The following is a 6185-nucleotide window of genomic DNA, read 5'->3' on the forward strand; positions in this document are numbered from 1 at the left end:
ATGCGTGGTTTACTCTCATGTAAGTGTATATTAAAAAGCATCACTCTTTTATCATACATTTCTAGAGACAGAATTCAAGTTCAAATACATAATGGTAAAAGAAGCCAATTGTAAAAGACATAAATCTAAGACCTTCAAATGGTGTTATTTAAAGTTAGTCATGCTTAGCCACAAAAGTGAATTACTTAATATTAAAACTGCCTAAGGTCGAGTGTTGCTGGAAAGTTGCTGTTCAGAAAGTCCACCATATAATTTTGCTGACTAATTTTGCATACAGTGCTATAATGGCTGACTACAGTTACCATGCATTTGCCCTTCTGTTCTCCCTGCAGGCTGAAGCCTTTGTTCATGAGTGGGCCCACCTTCGATGGGGGCGTTTGATGAGTGTGCCACTGACAGGCATTTCTATGCAACTGGGCAGAATCAGGTTAAAGTTACACAGTAATTCAGCGTTTACCTCCTTCTACAAGCCCTTTGTGGTGGGCTTTAGAAACCTGACTGGTCTTTTTCTATAAACTTTTGAGGTGTCCCTTTTTCTTTTAGTCCTTATTTTACCCCTCATTAAATATCTTTCCTATTTTATGAACAGATCGTGTGATTTTCTCTGCATTCATCTTTAGACATTTCTGTGGTTGATGGATTGGCGATGATGTTGGGCATTACTTTTTTCTGAACTGACACCAGAGACTTAATCACTTCTGTGCTCTGCCACTGGAGAGGAAACGGTGCTTGTACAGAAATCCTCCTTCCCCCCTGCTCACGGTGTTTGTCCGTCTAAGCTTTTCCTTCTCATCTCACCTCTCCCTTCTCGGAGTACACTGCAACTTTGGGGCTTTCCTATTAAGTTTCTGGATCTCCCTTGCTTCAAACTCATTTTTTTTTATCTTTGCTACCTCTGCACAACTTCACCCCGTGCTCTCACCATTGCAGGAGTGCCTGGCTCACTATCTGTTTTTCCTCTCTGTCCATATGGCCAATGGACCTTGAGAAACAAAGTTTTATTACAGCATATTTGACCTGCAACTCACTGACCAAGTGCCCGTCCATAATGAGGAAGACATTTAACAGGCATTTTCCAGGGTACAGCAATATTTGGAAGTGGTAACTACTGAATTAATAAGACTACTTCTGCAATTGTAAACTTTAAATCTGTAACTGTAATATTTTTACTCAGGCAATAGACTGAAGTGGTGGAGAAGCAAACAAATCAATGATTATTCTTGGTGTCACTTTGCAATGTATATTCATATCTTTTTACAAGGATAACTGTTTTACGCGGGCAGAGTACAGACTACACTCCAAGCACTGTTAAAATCAGCACTATATTCAGATTGGGTTTTGAAGTGGAAATGTATTCTGTTTTATCCTTAGGTGTTCCTCTGATCTTACCGGCATCTACATCTGTGAAAAAAAATTCCTGCACTGAAGGTAATTGTGTCGTTAATAAGCTAACATGGCTTTTTAAGGAAGGATGTGCATTTATTCTTGAAAGAAATCAAACTGCAGAATCGTCAATAATGTATATGCAAAGTTTATCATCTGCAAGTACAAACACGTAAGAACAGATTTCTTTCAATGAAACATACTGTTATAAAATTTGCTATATCCTCCTTTTTGAAGTGTAACATTTATTTCAACTTTTATGTAAGTAAATCAACTGTAACGCATGCTGTTATTAATGTAAAATGACGTTTACCATCAGCTGATGTCTCAACTGTATCAATCAGCAGTGAAGACTTATTTCCATCCCTATTTTCATTTGGTATTCTTCTGTTACTTAATTCTGATTTTTGTCTATTTGTTTATCATTGTAGGTGGCTGAATTCTATAACGAGCATAACCAGAACAGAGAAGCACCCTGTCTGCAGAATCAAATGTGTGACTACAGAAGCACGTGGGAAGTAATTAAAAACTGTACAGATTTTGAAAATAATCTATTCTTTAGCTTTATAACGAAGTAATAGATGATTTTGCTAAGAAATTAGCATTTCCTTCAGTTAAAACACAGTACAAAAAGGCATCTTAACTTCTGACTGCAGTCTTCTCGAACAGTTTTAACATACCATCAAAACCAGAGGAGCTGCGCAGATTGCATATCAGAGAATTTCATGTTATTCTTATATTCTAGCTAAATGAATCTAGAAAGCACAAATAAATACAACCATTTTTGTTTGATAATTTATGTCATTTTTATAGCTAGGTTCTGACATTGTTAAGAATGATGGGATCTATTCCAAGTACTTGTTTACTTTCCCTGAGAATGGCAGATACAGCCTGAAAGTTTACATCCAAGCTAACAGAACTATTGTGCCACAAACTGCAACGCCATGGGGTCATGCCACGTCTATACCAGCTCATGCAGAAAACGGTACAGCAAAGTAAGGCAGAGAAAATTATACAGCTATTTACTCCAGCACTTGTATACGTCAAGCCCCTTCACAAATACTAAGAGTAGGCACTAGAGCAATGACAGCCCGGCTAAGAGGTATTTAGTTTTGAACACTTTTCAAACACTGTGTGTGATTGTTTCCCTTTAACACAAAAAAAGTCTGTATTCCCCAGAAGAATATTTAAAGTCGACTGCAAACAGCTATAATAGAGCAGTATCTGTGTACTACAGATAGACAGGATTTGTGTTTTGCCTGTGAAAAGAGTAACTGCAGGTTTATTAACTAGAATACTATAATCAGTCATCTTAAATTAAGAACTGTGAAGTTTTAGTAAATTAAACTCTCCTGTAATTATTTTATAACAAGTAACAGTTACTTCACTTTCATATTAGCTTTCTTAGTAATTAGCACTCTTGAAAAGGTAAAGAAATACCTATTGCACTAGAAATTATTGTACTTAATTTAGGTTAATGGATTTTTCAGATTTAAAACCATATAGTGAGGTGAAGTTCAGGTCACCTGCATACTACAAGAATATGCATATAGTTAAGATTAACCAGCATTTTTTAAAGCTTGAGGTAAAATCAAGATGAACCCATCAAGACCCTCCGCTATGAAAAATGATACTCAGATCAGAAGAGGAGCTTTCCATGGAACAGCTGCAGAAGGCTCCTTCAGTGTCTGCAATTCCAATGGGACCTTATGCTGATGTGTTTCCGCCATGTAAAATTATTCATCCTGATGCCAGAATAGAAGACGATAAGGTCATTTTATCGTGGACTGCCCCAGGAAATGATTTTGATGAAGGCCAAGGTATGTTTTTGGCTTGCTATCCTGCCTCCGGCCCAAGGTGAAATTGGAAAATGAATAGATTTTCTGTGGGCATTTTAAGTGAGCTCCCAACCTTTATCAACAGTATTTTGTTGCATCTGGAAGCACCTGTACAAGCGCCAACCCCATTTTTGTCTGTATTTTGTAGCAGAAACTGAAGACTCAACATTTCTCATTCTTCATCATTAATCAAATTTTTGTTAACTATAAATGGCTTAAATGTGCTATTCTAGTAATTCAGTGTGATACACATCACACAACACAAGATCTGTAACGGAGTTTAGTCTCACCGACACCAGTGGGAATCTTGTGCAGTGGTTCCAGGGCTTCATTCTTGCTCGGCTCCTGCAAAGATTTTAAATTGAATTAGCCAATATGTTTTTAGAAAGAGCTTCTTGGAATTTGGATGGAAGGCTCGCTTTCACTATGTTGTAGCATTTTTGCTACTCATGGAAGAGAGACGTATACTCTGTGAATGTAAGGAAAGAATGGAAAGAAACATCAAATTTGGACAAGAAATAGGAATTTTACTTCACTTAGTGCAAGGTCAAATTCAGTGAAGTCAGAAATACTGAGAGACTTCAGTGTGGGTTCATGATGACTGCCATCATCTATTCATTTCAGTGCTGTGCTGTGAAAAATTTAATCATTCAAGCACTCAGTTTAGGTAATAAAATAAGTTTTTTGCACATCAACCTGCCATGCTGCATTTATTTTTCCCGGTAGGTGAACTAACTAATGAAACTGATACTAACTAAGTAGTACTTTGAAAATATTTTGAAAAGAAATTATTTTGAAAGAGATCAAAAGTTTGAATGATAGCTAACGTACATGACAATATCTTCTAATATTTGTATTTTCATCTGCAAGTTATGAAATCAGAACAAGTGAGACTCCTCTGGAACTAAGAGGCAACTTTTATAACGCCGCTTTTGTGAATACTTCCCCTCTATCACCTGAGCATGCTGGCTGCAAAGGTAAGTTTAAAAGTTTCGCTAACCAGTAGTGTGGAGGTGTTTAAAAAGGAATTGGTCCTTACTGTTTGCAAGGCTTCAGTGACTGCTAAAGACAAACTGAAAATAATCCTTATTTCATATTGATATGGAAAAAAAACCCCAAAACCACACACAGAAGAATTTAGCTAATTTTTCTGTCTAATATTTCAGAAAAAGTGGGATGATGTAATTTCATACCATGACCATCAGGTCATGTTATTTTTTGATACGCTAGGAAAACAGATGGAGGTAAATCTTTAACCTGAAGTACTTTTAAAAGCATGTGCCTGGATACATTTCACACAGTAATTTTAAAAAACTTGCATAAGACCTTCAGCAGCAGTTTACTCTCTTTATTCTTAATGACTCTTACAATATCACCAAGAAGACATAGTATTTTCAAAAAAGGCAGAGGGTGTGACCTGCAAAATTATTGGAAAATCTGCTTAACATCTGTTCCACAAAAATAACAGTAAAGCTGATACAGAATTCAATCAATAATGAATTAAAGGATGAAAATATAATCAGTGTCAATCACTACCACATTTATTCAATTTTTATTATTTTTAATGCAATTATGAATTTAAACTAACAATGTAGCTCTATCATGAGATATTTGTGAACTGATTACTGTGCGATAGTCCAATTCGAAATACAGTACCATGTTGGATTAACCAAGCACCTCCGTAACAAATTAGGAACTACCTAGCTGGGAGATCTCAAAAAGTAGCTCGTAGGGAATCATCGTCTAATAGACACTTCTCAAAGGATTGCAAATCAGTGATAGGTGTGATGCTATTAAATACTTTATCAAGGAATTGGAATAAAATATAAAGTCACTTCTGGACAAGTTTCTTCAAGTATGAAGTGAGAAATGATGAGGAGGGATAGGACAGCCACACAGAGTAATCTGGCTTGCTTGACAAACTGTTCCCACTCAGGAAAAACACATTTTATTCCAAATGAGATGGTTACTCATCTAAAGGCAAACAATGCCACTTAAAAGGGGAGATTTTACATACCAAATATTGTATACAGAACTTATCAGCATTTTACTACCTCACTAATCTAATCTTGCTTTTTCTATTGTTTCAATTCCCTATTACATAATCATTGCATTGTTCAGAATTTTTTTCCAGGAAATTCCAATTGTGTTTTTGCAATTATTTCTCTCTTCTAAAATGAATAACAGAGCATAGATCACCTGAAGAGGCATAAGGAAATGAAATTTTTTTTTTTTAGTTCACAATAAAATATTAAGTATTTCCTCCTAAAATTAACACATAACTAAATGCAGCCAACATATCCAATATAACTGTACTTGCATAGAACATCAGTGTCTTGTTGCAAACTGTTACACCTCTTTTTGACACAAAGGCGGTGTCGGGAGCAAAGAGCAGGTGCGAATCCCTCAGGGACGAGGCACAACACTCAGCGAGTGAAAGCTTTGGCTTTGTGGAAAGCATAGCATTACCACGGTGGGAGCCCCAACGCTAATCAAAACGGGGACCCGACGCAGCGGGGCCCTGCTTGGGAGTGAAGCTCAAGGGAAAGCACCGCAGGGGTGGATAATAAAACTTGTGCTGATTAACATATCATACATATGCAATGTCCTGTTTGGCTCATTAGCGAACTCACTGATGTAATGCAGGTCCTCTCACCCAGATGCCGAGATCCGCAGCTGGCCATCACGCTGGCGGCTGTGCAATAGCGGGGGGAAGTGAATGACCCCGGGTTACTGTGACAACGAGATAAGACGTGCTTGGGACTTCTATGAACTTGGACGGGAAGAAGCAAACTATCGGTTGCTGTAACAAGAAGATAACACGTGCCTGGGACTCCGCATACTCGGATGGGGGAGGTGAACTATCCTGGGTTACCGTAATGAAGTCTTCCCACACCCTACAGGCGGTCATATAAATAAGACCGATAAGCCATCGCTTTTCTAACCAAGAACCTCGCAGACAGG

Source organism: Aptenodytes patagonicus, chromosome 5 (genome assembly GCF_965638725.1).
Source record: "Aptenodytes patagonicus chromosome 5, bAptPat1.pri.cur, whole genome shotgun sequence".
In the NCBI taxonomy this organism is placed as follows: Eukaryota; Metazoa; Chordata; class Aves; order Sphenisciformes; family Spheniscidae; genus Aptenodytes; species Aptenodytes patagonicus.